Raw genomic sequence first — 19,576 nt, 5'->3', positions numbered from 1 at the left:
GTGTGTTATAGGCTTACCTGCAATCTGGCCCTATATATACCCCCCTAATGTTAGGCTGTGTCTATATGTGGCACCTGTCTGTGTTGTAGCAAGGCAGAACAGTGCAGCTATGCAGGAAGGAGAGTTAGAGATTGTGGACCTGATGTCTGAATGTACCCCATATATATATATATACATACATATATATATATATATATATATATATATATATATATATATATATATATACATGTATGTCTACAGATATACAAACGCCTATATGTATACATATATATATATATATATATATATATATATATATATATATGTATATAAAAACACATATATACAACATAAAATATATCTATACACATATGTATATAAATACATGTCCCCTATATTTCCATCGCAGTGCTGCATGCTATGTGTGAGGGAACATCATACATAGCAATACACACAAATATATACAGCTGTAAGTGTGTGCAACATGGACGGTTATGTCACATATGAGCCCCTTGTTGGGACCACATTGCTCTTGTCTATGAAGTTGGGAATGGGAATTTGGGGATGGATAGCAGGTATATTTGTGGAGGTGGTTTGGGTTGGTATTTAAAGAGGACAGCCTACAGGGGTGGTATATGACACATGTGGTGGGTAAACACCCTGGATGGTGGGTGTGGTCTGCGATGTGGAAGCCCCATGAGCACCCATATAGAAACAATGGGAACAAGGCCCCCACCCATTGCTAGTCACAACAGCAGCTTCACAGCCCTGAAGGTGCCTGGCCTGGGGGCTGAGCAGGAGGAGCATGTGGACCCTGTGATTGTGTGCTGAATTTGGGGATCGATAGCAGGTATATTTGTGGAGGTGGTTTGGGTTGGTAGATAAAGAGGACAGCCTACAAGGGTGGTATATGACACATAGGTGCTGCAGCACATCCCACAAGTCTCTGTGGAGCCCCCTATGCAACAGACCTTGGACCTGACCTTGGGTGACAGGATCATGTCTGTGTGTGCCCCCGGGGGGACACCATCCCCTGAGGTGGTTCCACCTGAATGCAGTGTTGGACCAGTAGATGAGGAAGCCCCAGGGTGGGTCCCACATGTGATGTGGCTTGGTAATATGGCCAGATGAGGTGGGACAGGTGGTTCTGCTGGCAACTGTTCCCTAAACATATTATTGTGCCACTGTTATAGATCATATGTGGGTAGTAATAATCCACACAATCCTGGAACATGTCCAACAGCATGCATAGATATCCCCAATAACACACAGCGACTGATGTGCAGCAATCACATAGTAAACAGACCACATGCATATATGGAACCATAGTGGCCCTTACAATGGCATGCAGGTGAAATAGTCTGTAACAGGCCAGAAATGATAGTGTCCCCACAGGGAACATGACTACAAACACATAGCACAAAGTGTGGTACAATACAATAGATGTCCCAATAGTAGGTAAGCTGTAGCCATACCTATTGAGATGTGTGAACAGTTTGTTGTCACAGATATGATGGGGGTAGACAGAGATGTGTATTAAGAACTACAGCAACCTTGCTGTATGAGTTGCTCAGACCTGTTTCCATCTTTATGTCTTTCAGGCAAGATGTCCAATGGCCACTTACTGGTCTATTCAGCAGATGAAAATGAGGTCATTGTTAACCACCTGGTACTGCACTACCAGGTGCTCTTCAGCAGGACAGCCCATGAGAAGCAGGAGTGGACTGCCCTGTTGAATGATCTAGTCCACAGGGTCAATGATGTCGGTCTGCATTACTGCAGCAATGAGCAGGTCCAGCATCATTGTAGCAACCTGCTTTGCGATGCCTGTGAGCATGCTGCTGCAGTCTGGGGGGATCATCTCACAACAAGAGGGAGTCATGCCATCCATCCCCCCGACACATGTTGAGGAGCTCCTCACCAGCCTTGTTCCACCTGCCCGCCCACACACTCAACAACTGGCGGACGCCATAGTGGAGATGGGTAATACCCATACACCGGCTGAGGAGCATGCAGGTAAGGCCACAGGGCACATCAGTAGACCACTGTTGTGTATGCTTCCACATCTGTACAGGTAGATCAAGCATATGTGAGATGTCATATATATAGTCGGTTGCTGCGTAGTAGTAATAAACAGATGTGCATAAGCTGTAGTATTGTGGACTTGTACTGTTGATGTACTGTAATGCTGCAACCACCCTAGAGCAATGCCACAGCTGTGGTTACTGTCATCACATCTCTCACACACTTATGTAGGTCCCTCTGGTATACCGCCAAGGTAGCAGCCTATAGCTGGTGAGTATGGTTTATCTTCATGCTTGCCAATACACCGGTCATGTGATGGTTATGGTACATTCCATGCACACATCTAACATACCTACCCATAATACATGCTGTAAATGTTCACGTATTGTTGCTAACTGCACTGCATCACAGTGGTGACCATGATGGGGTATCTGAAGGGTATGCCAGACACCTGCAAGATAACTAACATCCTGTCATTGCAAAATGTGTACACAGGGATGAACATAAGGGTGGGGCACATGGTCTACAGTAGGGATATGTGTGAAACACCACCCTTATACAGTGCTTCAGCAGTGTATATACCAGTATTACAATAGCAACTGTTACAGATCTGCACTATGGCATATCATAATACTGTGGTCCACAACCCTTAACATCAGCAATGTGGTCCCAACCTGAGCACTGCGTGTGTAATACGGAATCCTACATTAGGGCAGCAAATATGGGGAATATATACCTTTACAAACACTGGAAGCATATGTGTGCACACACTCTAGATAAAATATAGTGGAGGCAGCTGTTGAGGTAGTGGATGCATGCATTTGTCATGGAAATGCACCTTTCAGCAAGTACACATCCCCAATGTCACACCACATATTGGTCTGGTGTCCAAGACATTTGGCCATCAAATGTGCACACTTACCTGCAACAGAGGCAGGCATGGCTTGCACACATCTTACATGGCATGGCATGGGCCCCATACCCAACAGGTAGCACCCATGAGCTGCACATGTAGCCATACCTCACCATTGCATACACCATGGCAAACAGTGCAGACAGTCATGTATGTGGCAAGGATGTATGGGACTGGAATGATGTAGGAAATAAACAGATGGCCATCTAAGACAAATGATGTCACACATAGCAGACTGGCCATGTGGGCTGCCCACTAACATGCCACAACACTGAGGGGGTAGCAGGAATGTCTAGCAAGTACTGGCTGTGCAGTACCCATGTCAGCAATTGCCTGGACTCTGCAAGAGTGTGGCCTATGGGTTAGGGTAATCAGATTTTACAGTTGTACCACAGGAAACATCAGCCAAGGCTCTCTACATGTAGTGTATGCATAACAGAAGAGGTTCCCAACATTCCCTGCATTGCAATGTGTCCTGCTGTACCATGACCATGCTGGACACCTACAGACAATATCATGTAAGATACAGGTGCTGCACAACCAACGCCTCATGCCACCTCAGGCCCACCATCCCCATCTATGCTGTGACAGTGCCAATGTACATCTGTATGTTTACCAGTCATTAGCTGTGACTAGGTTGTTACACATGGTGTTCAGTGTTTGGAACACTGCAAACTCACACACATATGTAGGCAACAGTTGTCAAGCATCTGCAAAATGGCTGCAGGTGGGGAGGGGGTGTCATCATGACACACGAGTGCACTGCAGCAGGGATCCTAAAGTTGCTATGAATGGCTGTAGCTGCACACAGTCAGGTTTAGGAACTGTGGCAGACGTAACCCTGACTACACAGCAATAGTGACGGCAGTGTGTGAACTCCAAGGGATGTGCACATGAGTAGACCTTGCAATCATGCAGAGTTGGGGGTTATGTGTAGGGCAGACTGACCATATACTAGCAAATGCAGATGGCCCATAGTAGTATACCCCTGCCAGGAATAGTGACTGCTGTAGTACACATAACAATAGGTGCAACAAACTGTCAAGATAAGGGAGTGCACACATATACACCCATGAAGTACATGCATCGCGGTCAGAATCTGCACACCTAATACATTTGTTAGACACTGCATGTGAATGTACAGGAAATATGTCACATATCAGGCTCATGTAATGTTAACATATGCAGTGATGTGGTCCCATGGCATATTAAGGAAGAGTGCGTCATATCAATAAGTGTGTGTACACTCCCCATAGCCATGGTAAGGTTTGACAGTTGTCAGTGTAATAGTATTATATTGGTCATACATGCACCACTGATGTTGAGATCTGTAAATCAGACATCAGGCATTCACAAATGACATCTGTCCACATATCATCCCAGGTATATATCAGATAAACACAAAGGGGCTGTGAGAATTAGAGCAGACATAACTGACACAGTAATACGCATTCAGCAATGATTTGTACACCTGTGAGATATGTTGCACAGTACATGGCAGGGTGCAGAGCAGGTGCAGAGCAATACTGTGTACATGGGTGAAGTGCTTTCCAGGGGAAGGGGCATAACCTACTAACACAGCCCATACATCACACACATGTATACTGTTGCTAGCATGGATTGACTATAGCTGGACTGCATGCTGCTGAACACCATATGTTATGCATGTTGACAGATGGGTAATGGGAGGACTGTGTGCACTGTGTTTGTGCAACCTCACCCATAGGTGTGCGTGTGTGTGTCTGTGTGTGTGTGGGGGGGGTTATTTTGTCTGTATGTGCAATCTGGTGGAGTGGAGGGGGGTAAATGCATGTAGGATGTGTGTGTGTGCATGTGTTTGTGTTTCTGTGGGTGTCCATGTATGAACATGTGTGATTTTGGGGTTGTTCATACCTCAGTACTACCCTTTGGAATTGTGCATGCCATGGACATGGACTGACACATGAGACACCAGGAATACTTGTCTGATATGCAATCACAGGACAGCTGATAGTATAATAAGGTCTGTAGCATGGACCATGCATTGGGAGGGGAAACTAGACACCAGATATACCCTTAAAATTGCAATCAGTAGAAAGGTGAATGACTACCCATGCATGCAGCACTACAGATGCATTGGAGAATTACTAGACAACACAAGGGAGTGTATTCATATATTACTGTTGTCCACATGATAAGTTGATTGAGCAGCAGATCTGGCATGTACCGAGCAATAGTTATGTATGACACTCCAGTGTATGACATTATGGAGTGAACGTAGTGGGGCCATGCTCACAATGTCTGGACATACCCAGGGTGAACACTGGATGATAGCAGGGAGGCCTTGTAAAACCTACTCCACTCAAGTCAAGGAGGTAATGGAGTAACAGGTCTTGTGTTGTGCTCACTTGTCTAGGCATTTAGAGGAATGATACTTTAATGAGTGGTGTTAATGAATGTATGTTACCAAGTGTGATGCAGGATGGGGAACTTATGTGAATAAACGTGGGACTGTCTGTAAACTCATGGACAGATAAGTATTATGGTGGAATACCAGTGTGTGTATGTGTGTGTGTGTGTGTGTGTGTGTGTGTGTGTGTGTGTGTGTGTGTGTGTGTGTGTGTGTGTGTGTGTGTACTGTTATGCAATGCCATACAGGTCTTAAAGTGCGTTTCTTGTTTTCACCCAGAGGTGGCGAGGTGGGTCAGGGTCCCTCCTGCATTCAGTCTGATGTTGGTGCACATACAGACACCGAAGATGATGATATGACTGTTGAGTCACAAGCAGGGTTGTCAGAGGCTGAAATTGCACCATCATTTGACATCCCCTTGTTAGCCACCCCAAACCAGCATAGGGTCACAGTGTCTAAAGATACCCCATCACCAGTGGCCATAGATGAGGGACAGTTGGCAGTTGGTGGCAGTGCACAGGAGAGTGTGGTATCTATGCCTGCTGTGTCTGGACACAGCAGGCATAGCCGGATGTCTGGCAGGGCACCACATAGGCAGATGTACCAGGGTGCTTGTGGGAGGGCCGCTGGTCATCATGCACCTGGCAGAAGTGCCACAACTGGTACCACCAGATACATTTTTCAGACTGTCATGGGGGCACAGGCATGTATGGAACTGTACATCAGACAGGGCCTGAGGCTGCAGAGGGCTGCTCTCTCATCTGTAAGTGACAACTTCCATGAACTTGCAGGTACCATCCGTGATTATACCAAGGTCATGGATAGGCAGTTGAGTGAAATGGTGGGCCTCATCGACTGTGGATTGTCCGTGCTCAAACATGTGATGAGAGTGGGTCGATGGCCGCATGGATGTAGGCCAGCTACACCAATAGCTGGAGGTAGACGTGGACGTGCTTGGACACCAAGGCACTCCCGTAGTGGCAGTACCAGCCCCAGCACTGCAGCGGGGGTGCTTTCCAAACCACACCACAGCAGGCCATGTGCACATGGCCCTGGCCAGTCCCAGGAGGGACCTGGTTCCAGCAGACAGCTGTCATCATCAGGAGAGAGTAGCACACCAAGTCCTGTACCTGGGCGTGCCCATGGAACCCCTGGCAGGCACAGTCTGTGTGTCCATGGCTGGAGGTGGTGAACTGCACACCCTGCCAGGTATGGTCTGCAGCTGTCCAAGAAACACCTGTAAAGGGCAGCCACATGGCAAAACTGTGTGCATCCATACCCACACACTATAAAAACACACCTAAGGCAACACCATACACACCACATCACCATGCCCATATCAGCAAATTACACCCCTCACCCACACACATGGTTTCAAATGTATGGCCCACCCTCAGTATCTGGCAATCCAACAACACACACTGTACATATGAGGATACCTGTGCCACATCCCTGTCATCCATAACATCAATGCAGGAACAGGCTAACATGGTTCTGATGCATATGGTGACTGTACTACAGTGTACCAATGTACTGTTGTGTAACATGTTATCAGCAGTAATGTTTAATGATCACATGTCAGGTGGTGTAGCTGTCCAGCCATGATGCATTATAGCTGTTAGTAACATTGAGTGATTGTGGTTTCAATAATATTTTCCATTTGTACATGTATCAGCAGGAGGATGGTCTGCAGTCATATTCCATAAGGAGTATGGCACTGTGGTGACACCATGGCTGTGACATATCCTGGGTACAATTGAACATATGTCACAGGTCTGTATAACAGTTACTGCCTGTTCCACATGGACAGGTGATCCCCTGGAACATGTATAACCAGCAACCTGATGTAGAGCCATCCACATATACATGCACACACTTACTTGGCAACAAAGAGACTAGACCCCTACCTAAGTATGCAGTGCTAGTGATGTGTGTGGCTTTCATTGCATACACCACACAGGGTTTAGGATGAGGTGTGTTCCAGGTTACATGTTACATGCAGAACATTCCCAGACATGTACAGCATGGTAATGGGGGATGTAATGGCTGTATATGGACATTACATAGTGTGACATACCATCATATACACATTAACAGACACATAACAGGCAGACACACATCTAATGGACCTGGGCCTATTGGTGCTAACTTGTCAGTGTGTCCAATGTGTTACAGGTAGGCTGCACATAGCACATGCATAACTGGGCTGGATTGTGTTATCAGTTACCTGTATGGTTGATGGTGACAGTGGTCACCATACAGTGGTACATGGGACATGTACCGAGGGTACCATGGTGTAATGACAGTGTACACAGCACCCACACCCCACTGTGGATATTGTACACACTGGAACCCATGATGACACTCTGACATACCCACCATCACACGTTGCCCACGATTGTGATACAACCAATTGTCCATCCCAACAGTGGTGCTACAGGAATATGCATCTAATGCACACACCACAGGCATAGTAGGGTGATGCATTGTCATGCCTCACGTATGGGCAGCAACATCACTATCAGTAATACTGTGTGGCAATGTGTATTGTAATAGGAATATGTGGCCTCGGAATGCTGTACCCTACAAATATACACACATGCACACACACACACACACACACACTTGCCAGAACTCAATGGGTATCCCATGCCTCTCAACCCATTTGTACAGCACTGTTGTGCTGATACTGCAAGGCTCAGGTAACCGTTAGAGAGAGGACAATAACAGGGGTACAGCAGCAGCCACATCTAACTATGCCAATGGGTGTTATGGTGAGTGTGAAGGCCCTCATGGTATTCCCAGCCACAGATGTACTAACACACAGACACTGATATCCTCAGCAATGCACACGTACACATTTGTCAGTGCTGGGGTGCATCACTGCAGGAGGTCATAGGTGGGCACCTGGCTATTGTCCATGGAGAGATGGAGAGTGTAGGGGATGTGTGTACAGTGGTATCATGCCACCTGCCATGTTCCAGCAGGTAATCTGTCAACAGACACCACTGTGGTGACCCTCAGTGTGAGAGTGACATGCATCAGCCAGTCCTCTGGGTGTCTTCTGCAAATGGCCACTGTGGTGATCCAGTTGACATGTATACAACATGTATTAGAACACATGGTTAGAGTTTGTGACGGAGACCTGTACCCAAGCATATTTGGTTGACTGTGGTAGTGTAGTGGGGGTACCTATGGCATGAGGTGCATACAGGGTGTTGTGTCCTATCTGTGCCAGTTATAACACAGCTGGGCAGACATGTCAGTGTCAGACAAGCATAGGTGGCCTGTACATATCCAAGCTAGGTACCTGGCATCTGCACATCTGTACAGGGACTGATATATATCATCTTAGCAACTAGCTATGCAGTAGGATGAATGTGTCAACAGCTAGACATCTAACACCAATATATATATGCCATTAATACATGTTGGAAGCCCTCACTAACATGTGCTGTACAGGCAGTAGTCTACAGTTACTTTCCACATGTCAGATCATTATCCAGTAGAGGATATATACTGTGACACAGCTCACACACCAGGAACATGACAGTGAGGCCGCAGAGTCCAGCTATGCATGCAGGGGTGCTTGTTGCAAGTATTACATTTAGCAATCTACTCTTGCCTGGGAAAGCACTGTCAACAGTAGTAATGAAATGATACACTACATGCCAGTGTGATCGCACATAACCTGGGTTACTACCCTTGTATGTAACATAGTCACATAGATAAGAGTGACTTACAGGTCTTATATACTTGAGTGTCTCAGACATGACACTCACACCCCTTGCTACTGTAATGACAACATATAGACGCATGTTTTGTACATGGCACTACATACACTTAATACAGATGTCATTACCTTGCTATGTTATCTGACTGGGATGTGAGCACTGGTTACTAGGGATGAACCATGCTTAGCAGGTGTCAGCATTGCTGGAATATAACAGCTGAGCACATTTGTGCACTGGTAAGCAAAGTCTACACGGTGTAAGCGCCTGTACATTTAACCATTTTTTAGCACTGCGTAGCTTCACGCAAACCCACGCAAATGCACTTAAAGCTGCTCAAAAGTGCCTTAACCACTCTGTATCCAGCAGACCTTGTTCTGCCCAGCAACAAAATAAACAGCCCTTGCCGACTTGAACCCAAGATCCTGTACACTATAGTCACAACAGTTAACCATTATGCCATGACAGCTGTGAAGATAGTTGTTGTTTTCCCAATATATCTGTCACTACACATATTGAATAGTATTGAACAATTGCTGTGACTTCCCCAATTGTGTAGTACTTGTTAGTGATATTACTGTTGCATCACATATGTTGTTATATCTAAATATACACATATCAGATATATACGGTGTGATACATCTGGGAAGGTATACACAACAGTAATCTTTACACATGACAAGGATATGGATATATACATATACATATGTAGATATATGTATACATGTACATACACATATATATTCATATATATGTATGTATACACATCTGTATAGTGCATCATATATATGCCATTTATAGATCTCTGTGTGTGTGTATATATATATATATATATATATATATATATATATATATATATATATGTGTGTGTGTGTGTGTGTGTGTGTGTGTGTGTATATTCTATATGTACAGATATATCTATTTATGTTATGTATGTAGATATCTATAAGTATATGTGCATATATATCTAAACAGATATACCTATTTATGTCAATATAGATGTAGATATCAATAACTATATGTGCATATATATCTATATATCCATATATCCATATATGTGTAGACCTACATAGCTGTGTTTATGTATGTATGTATATATATATATATATATATATATATATATATATATATATATATATATATGTGTGTGTGTTTTTGTATATGTGTGTGTATATATATATATATATATATATATATATATTTATATATATATATATGTGTGTGTGTGGGTGTGTACACACACACACACACACACATATATATATATATATATATATATATATATATATATATATATACATATGTATGTAGATATGTATATGTCTATATATCTATATAGATATATGGATATATATCTACAAAAATCTATATACATATATGTTTACCATATGTCCAGAACATGGAGTGGAGTCCTACCTCAGCACCAATAGTCTCAACCTCTTACTGCAAGGGGATGTCATGTATGTATTGCAGGTATATATGTAGATTGTTGCTACTGTAACAGGGGTTGTCTTAACAGACATGTTGTGTGTAGGAGGTCACATCTGCTTTTGACATGTATGCCATCGGTTACTGACAGACATCCTAAGGACATCATAGTACAGTACCACTGACAGCACAGTAATGATCCTGTGGACTACAGCAGAGATATAACTAATATATGTGGACAGTCTGGCACTCTCTAGTCAGTCCAGAGGTGTACACAGATCCCCTTCATGTGAAACATGTGGACCAAGCTTGACAATGTGGATGCTAATAGCCATGTACATGGGTGTATCATGTAAATACTGGACTACATATGCCCACACAGTTTATGCATTCACACACGCCTGTCTGTCCTGACACATAACTGGTGGTACAGAGGTCACATGGCCACATACTACTCAGTAGTTAGTGACATACATCTGTACAGAATGCCATTGCTTTTTCAGAAATACACAACAGTTATGGTGGCTTGGCAGCAGTATGTCTTGCAAATATCTGGACATAACACACTGGGTAATTATACTAAGCTGCTAGGCATGTAACAAAGCACTGTGCAAACTACAAGCAGACTGCCACAACACTGGACTTCATTTTGTATGGGGGAATACACATGTACCTGCAAATATAACAGGCTCTACAGGCATATTGCAGCACAGAGTAACAGACACCTGTGAGAAAGTGCATTCCCACAACCAATGTGAACACAGCCACAGCCACATATGGTACGCAAGCTTAATATGACACTATATAGACTGTCTGATAAACACCATCCTCATAAGTGCCACTCACACACTAACCCTACATAAACTGGGTCACAACACAGTGTGGTCCAATGCCTGTCTGTGGTATGGGACATGTGTGTGTTTGGCCCTACAAACATGTGAGCCAATAAGGTACCATACACTGGAGCAGCATGTAACATCAGATAGAATAGGACCAAGAACAATGGCATCTACCACAGTCTGTGCACAGGCAAAGGTACATATTTGCAATACACATACTGGCAACAATCACCATAAGTACACAGACCCCAGTACTGTACACACAATTGCAGAATGTGAGGGTTATGTCCTCAGAAATAACCCCTACTATACATAACATGTCTAGCAGTCTGATATCTTACTGGCTTGTTATCAGGTATGATGTCAATAAATAATGGTGTACAGAACATACGCACCTCTTACTGCATGACATATGTAGAAAGGTTTACAGACTTGTGGCTGGAGCCACAAACACTGGGCCAATATTGACATGTTGCTGTGATACCTTCATACATTTACTGTTGTACAGGGTTTGTTGTGACATATGTCCTATGAGGGATATGAAGTCAGTAACTCTCATGGCTGTCACCATGTACTGACTGCAATCCTCAGACTATGCTTCTGCAGTTCTACAATAGGTGATTAGTGAGTAACACAAGAAACATAAGACTCCAAACACTGCCCAGTCTGCAGATAACCCTACAGGTGGGAGTTTCCTCAAACACATAACACTGTCATGACAGGTATTAAATCATGTAGACCAGCTATATCCACACACACAGCCTGTTAAACCAACATTACTCCAAATGCAGAAGAGCAACACTTACATTCTGTAGTCATGTCTGGCACATCCCCCCCTCCTGTTTTTTGTCCTGTCTCCACAGTGTATGTTGTTAGAGGCAAATCCCAACACCATCTGTGATGCTGTTTGCTAAACACCAACATGAGGTCCTGCTCACAGTGAATGAAAAGGCCCAACACCCACATGATGTTCCTAGGTATTGGAGTGTGTTTCCATCCAGTTGGCTTTGGGAATGTTACCACAGCTGTTCCACATGCAAGCAGCTAGAGAGGGACTGCAATTTGTGCAGAGGTCATCAGCTGATCATGAGCATCACTTACAAAACACAAGCTGCTGCCTAAGCACAGCAGGTGCACTTCTCCACATTCACCAGAGAGGGAGTGAGAGAGACAGAGACAAAGTAAGACAGGAAGGGGGTGGGTAAGTAAAACCTAAGCATGTTTTTGTCACACACTTACCAGTACGGGGTTTCACACCCCTGACTAACTATGTATTGCTATCACATGTCTATGCAGGTATTGCATGTGCCACATAGTTTACATGTTGGGGAGCTGTTGAAAGTTATATGTGATGGTGAGTGACATCTACAACAGTGATATAGGAGCGATAAGGTAGGTATAGTACACGTGCCTCTCCACATAAACAGGTGTCAGCATCGACACAGCCACAATCTCTCAGAGACTCGTGCACATTAACACAGTTGGCAGGGTCAGGAATAGACATCCTAACTAGCTAGTTTGCCACAATAGAGTAATATGCAGGTATCACATGCACAACAGGGGTATACGTATGATATATGAGCAAAGGGTATGTGAAGGTGTCTAACATCAGATGGCATGCTTCAGTAGGCCAATCAGAGGTGTAGTGAGTGTGAATGGGGTCAAAATCATTATACTCCACACATACAGACACAGGGTGCCAATACTGACATGCATGGGTGCATTACTTAACAGGTGTGTAGTGGTTGACTGTGCCAGAAGGCTGCACAAGGCTAGGTGAGGGGTATACCTTGACATCAGGCCACATGACAATGGTATGCAGTGTGGCTCAGAGGTGTAGTGTCTGGATTTGCCAGCACAGGTGGGTATTGTATTTACCATCCAGTCATCTGGGTTACTATTGTGGGTGGCCAGTGCTGTTCAATGCTTGCCATGTATGTGTTCTATAGTCCATGACATGGACGGTGTCTGGGATGTGCACATGACCCACATGCATTTTCTGTGACATGTGGAGCTGTACCTGGGGTGTCCGGGCCATGTTGTGTACACAGATTTCCTGGCCTCATGTGGTGTGGGAACTTGCAATGGTCACCAAGTTGACCCTGCACCTACACTGACAGCATGATACAGGTATTCCCTGGTGTCAGTGGCATCTGTCCATACAGGGCATGTGTTTAAAGCATGGTATGTCCTTTGTGGGTCACATTTGATGGCACTGCAGTTATTGCAGGTGTCCAGTGGGGAACATAGTGAAGGCGCACTGTCTGCAATTATGTGCCTATTGTAGTGATGGGACATGGTGCCATGCCCTCTGTAGTCCACTGCAATCACACCATGGTTACTATATGTGGGCAATATACAGGGAACTACCAACAAAGTGGTTGTTGCCTAGCCAAGTGTGTTTGTGTATGAGACATGGGTTGAGGGTACTCTCTGGGTAATACAAGGGTTGCCTAATTTGTTTGCCCAGCCTTGATGTTACACATAGGGGTATGGATTGACAAACCCAGCCTCTCTGCTGTTTGACATCTGTTATCCTTGTAAGGGGGACATTGTGACATATAATAGGCCAACCATATAAGAAATTTGCAAAATCCCCTACACAATGAGTCCAGTTGTTACACACTCACAGCTGTTTCCACACAGGGTACAACTGACAAATACAGACACACACACACACACACACACACACACACACACACACACACACACACACAAAGTCTCACAGTTGACAAGTCTGGGACTGGAACTCTTACATAACTAGTACATCATACTACAGCATTACACAGTTATAGCATGCACCACAGAGATTACTGGGTTACTTCTTCCCCAAAAGTGTATTTCAAGATGAATGACATCAACAGGCTTGCCAAAGAAGGGCAATGAAGGTTGTATTGACTGTAAATGGCCTCAAAAGTATTGTTTCCTAGACAGACAAACAAACACACACACCCACACTTGCCATGTCAGGGAATAGAAACCCTACCGAACTAATATATCATACTACAGTGTTACACTGTTATAGGACATACCATAGCGATTACTGGGCTACTCTTTCCCCAAAGGTGTATTTCAAAGTGAATGACATCTGCAGGCTTGCCAAAGAAGGGCACTGGAGGTTGTAGTGACTGTGAATGGCCTCAAAAGCATTGCTCCCTACACACACAAATCCACACTTGCCATGTCTGGGAATAGAATTCCTGCCTAACTAGTTTATCACACTACAGCATTATGCAGTTATAGGATGCGCCACAGAGATCACTGGACTACTTTTCCCCCAAAGGTGTATTTCAAAGTGAATGACATCAGCAGACTTGCCAAAGAAGGGCACTAGAAGTTGTAGTGACTGTGAATGGCCTCAAAAACATTGCTTCCTACACAGACAAACAAACACACCAACATCCACACTTGCCATGTCTGGGAATAGAACTCCTACCTAACTAGTTTATAACACTACAACATTACTCAGTTATAGGACACACCACTGAGATTACTGGGCTGTTTCTTCCCCAAAGGTATATTTCAAAGTGAATGACATCAGCAGGCATGCCAAAGTAGGGCATTTGAAATTGTAGTGAGTGTGACTAGCCTAAAAAGCATTGATCCCTACACAGATAAACAGACACACACACACGCACACACACACACACACACACACACACACACACACACACACACACACACACACAGTTGCCATGTCTGAGATTAGAACTCCTATCTAACTAATACATCACACTACAGCATTACGCAGTTAAAGGATGTGCCACAGAGAGTAATGGGCTATTGCTTCCCAAAAGGTGTACTTGAAGGTGAAGACATCCACAGGCTTGCCATAGTAGGGCAATAGGGAGGTAGTGTATGTGCATGGGCTATAACTCATTCATCTAGAGGCAGACACACCACACTCAGGCACATACAGGTACATGTATACAACTGCTAGATGACTACTGACTTGTACAGTCATGTTGCACAGTTAGCACTAGCACCACAGACTTTATAATGATGAGGGATTCCAGATGCAAATGTCTACGGTAATTGACATTTACGCATCATATGGTTTTAGCCAACTGGCTGCGTGCTGGGTGGGACAGGCCTCTTGATGGACAGCACTTTATCACTGTCACTGTCTTCCGCACATCTATGTATATGTACTTTTGGCATATTATAGTGTGTTGTCCTTGGATATATGTGTGTATTCCTATCAATATGTGTGCAAAGCATGACTGGTGCATAATGAGGAGTGTATGCACTAACATCTAGAATATCAGATATGTATGGTCCACTGTTGTTCCCAGACACGGGCTTCTTTTTATGTGAACATGCAAGTATGACCTTTCAGTATTTTGTTGTCTGACATAGTTTTCATTTCTCTAAGTGTGGGAGCATGCCCAGTATGCCCTTCTGTATTGGATGTGTGAATCCATTCCAGGTAGATTGTACTCCAGTGCAGACTTTTGTGTTCTACACCTACAGCTGGCAAACTGTTTCTGAAGGATATCTGTAGATCAGTTGACAATATGGGGTCAAACTGGGCAAAAGATAGTGGGTTACTGTAGGTTGTTGTTTCTGTGCTGCATCTGCTACATGGTCCTGGTGTTAGCAGAGATATTCAGACATGTACTGTTATACACTGTGATGTTTTATGTCATCAAGTACTGTCAGGTAGACATATTTGCTTGCAGTGATGTCCTAGGAAACACAGGGTGAATGCAGCTGTATGCAGTATTGTGGTCAAACACCTACATATTCTTGCACACTCATGCCATTCTGGAGGGGGAGCTGCAGACACTTGCTACTGGGTCTGTGTAACTGGTTCAGTACCTTGGTACAGTGGTGGCGGAGGATCTCACACGTGTGCATACATCGATGTGACACTATGGCCATATCTTGCTGTGGCAATACCTCATAGCTATACAGATTCACATAGGTTACCCAGAGGCAGGGGTCATAATTCTGGACATTAGCCCTACACATTGCGGTTTGCAAGCAGGTTTGTAGCCACCCATTCTTGTGTTTGCAGCCAGGGATAGTATGTTCACATGGCTGAGTTTTGGACTTCACACACTCCATGCAGCCCATGCTCCCACCCCACTCTATTATTTTATCCTCTTCCATACATTATGCGAACATTCTCTGATATTTTCCCTATAGTTATCACCACATCACAGCAGTAATGTGGTGTTGGTCCACAGTTCATGCAGAAGGATATGGTAGATATGTTACTGTGATTTGTCCACATGGCCTTGCATATCGGTTCTGTGGACTGTGTTATGTTGTTATTTGGGAGTCCATGACATAACATACATCAGCAGTATGACAGTTACAATAATAGTAGGAGCAACTGGTCTTATAAAAAGAATTTACAGTCGTATTTAGATATGTTACCAATTCATATAACACCATACAAATTGCAAAATAAGTCATTACTGGGCACATTGCGGGTGCTGTGAATAGCACTTTTAGCTAACATCAAAGAGTGAAACAATACTAATTTCATGAACTTTAATTGTACTTTGACTTAGGAATGGGGTCCAATCCTGTCATGGTATTAGAAACCCAAAAGACATGGAGAAATTAAAATGGCAGTAGGGGTCAGACAGAGGCCTTTGGTGGAGGATTGTAGACCATTTAGTAGTGATGCAGGCCAGCTGTAGCCGCCCATTGCATTCTGTCAGTCCTACAGTCCCAGACTGCAATACACTATTTTCCCCTGGGGTGACAGGATAGGTGTGCTAGGTGTTCATGCCAGCACTTTCTGTCAGTATTGATCCAGTGGTGTGGATGCTGGCAGGGTGCTGCTTACAGTTAGGGACACACCTGCATGGGACACCTGCTCTGCATGCTGTATTCTTTCGCTATTGCCATACACAGGTGGGGGCCATATTGTACACATTCCCAACAGCTTGGATATGACCAAACAGGTACCTGCGGGTGGTGGATGGGTGAGCTGGGTGAATGTGTACTATGGACACTACTTGCATCTAACTCACAGATATGCATGGGGCACTCCACTTATGCTGGCTTGTGCAGAGACATCAGCTGTTTCTCAATACATCATTTCTATGACCTTTGTGGTCTGCTAGTGCTTGGCCAGATGACTTTGGTATTCCCTACTACAAGCCCAGATAATGTGCTGCAAACCTGTATGTACAATTCCAAGGGTGTGTCCATTTGCCAGTCACATATTATACACTGTCAGCCTGGGGTACTTCCCCCTGTGTACTGCTTGTATATCTGGGCCGACAGTCATGCCATGTCCATCTTTCAGATGGTGACACATATTACTTCCAAACATTTACAATGGCTTACTGCTAGAATGTATTATACTGGGAAGCATTGTGTTTGGCACTGCAGTTGCGAGGACTTGGCCCTGTCATTGGCAGTATTGGGCAATGGCCACCAGGACAAACCTCACCATGCATACATACTGACCACTCACACAATATACAACACATACCAACCTAACACACGCAGACCTGCATATTGTACACATGCTACAATCTATCCTGCTACCTTGGCCAGCTCAGGTAATCTGTGCTCCACTGTTATTATACCTACACATACATGTTACTACATTTCTACATAGGATTGGGGGGCACACCTGTGTATAACTACATGTCTACATAGGAATGGGGGGGCACACCTGTTACTACATTTCTACATAGGACTGGGCGGGAACACCTGTGTGTTACTACGTGTCTACATAGGAATGGGGGAGTCACACCTGACTGTTACTACATTACTACATATGATTGGAGGACACACCTGTGTGTTACTACATGTCTAAATAGGAATGGGGGGCACACCGGAGTGTTACTACATTTCTACATCTTATTGGGAGGCACACCTGACTGTTACTACATTTCTACATCTTATTGGGGGGGCACACCTGACTGTTAATACATTTCTACATAGGACTGGGGTGGCACACCTGACACTTTTGTACACTTTTGCTATGACTGTACTGGTATGTCGGTACTACATTTCATTCTGTATTTTAACCTATCATGCTGACTAGAGGCATATCAATGTACTACAGGTTTTAGTTTTGATTGACCTACATTTCAGTTTCAGACATTTTACCCTTCAGAACTAACATCCCACTGCCTGACCTGTTGTAGTCTGTCTATGTAGGCCTGGTGGGGGGGGGGGTTACCCATAGCCATCAATCAGAGGCTTAGCACAGCCTTTGTTTGTGTTTGTCTACACCTGTCATGCTGGCTGAGACTGTTGTTAGGTATGTGAGCCCCCCTGACTGGCATGTATGTATCATATGGACACACATGTGGCCCAGCACATTTCCTGCAGTGGGTTTTGTCACCATGTATAGTACTGGCTACTATGGTGACACCAGTATTTGTTACAGATCTCATGCTGCCTCTATAGGTGTCCACTATCTGTTGGCATCCCATTCAGCCACCCGATTCCCTTGCATGCTCACATCCATACCATAGATATAAGTAACAACACATACTGCTCCATTCGGCAGTTGGTAGGAAGAGTGACTTACCTTGTGGCTGGGTCAATATTGAGGATGGTGCTGGAGGGATGCCTATGTCGGATGCACATAGTACACTCCCTATACATGGTTGAGCACAGGTAGTGTCATGTTTGGCATCCCTTTTACTGAATGTGCAAGTCAGAGAGAGAGATGTCATTCCCTGGGTCCCTACTGTGTCAGTGTATGTGCTATGCGTTGCCTCTTTGCCAAGGCCAGGGCATACTGGGCACACATCCTTCTGCCTACTGGGGCCAGCTCAGGTTGTTCCTCCTCTGAGTCACTCTATGCCTATGCAGGCCTTGGCAATGGTGGGGGCCAGTGTGGCCCTGCCCCATGTTGTTCCTGCTGTAGCTGTTTCCACAGGATCATATTGTGTAGCATGACACATGCAATGACAATTTGCATACATGTAGCTGGTGAGTGCAAGGCTCCACCGGATGTCTCCAGGCACTGGAATTTGGATTTGAGCATCCCAAACACACACTCTATTATAATTCTGGTCTGTGCGTGTGCCTTATTTTGGAGTTCTTGTTCGTGTGTGTGTGCATTTCTGATGGGTGTCATCAGCCACGGCTCAAGTGCATAACCAGCACCCCCCACTAGGTGAACGTAAGGGATGTCCCCATTGGCAAATCTTTGGTACAGCTGCGTCAGATGCCAGATGTGGGAGTCGTGATAGCATCCAGGGCAGCCAGCACACACATTCATTATAATGCCACGGGCATCGCACACAACCTGGCAGTTGATGGAGGAGAAGGCCTTGTGGTT

This window comes from Protopterus annectens, chromosome 10.part0 (genome assembly GCF_019279795.1).
Source record: "Protopterus annectens isolate FY-2018-M chromosome 10.part0, PAN1.0, whole genome shotgun sequence".
Lineage (NCBI taxonomy): Eukaryota > Metazoa > Chordata > Ceratodontiformes > Protopteridae > Protopterus > Protopterus annectens.
The sequence above is the reverse complement of the archived record's forward strand: the minus strand, read 5'-3'. Positions refer to the sequence as shown.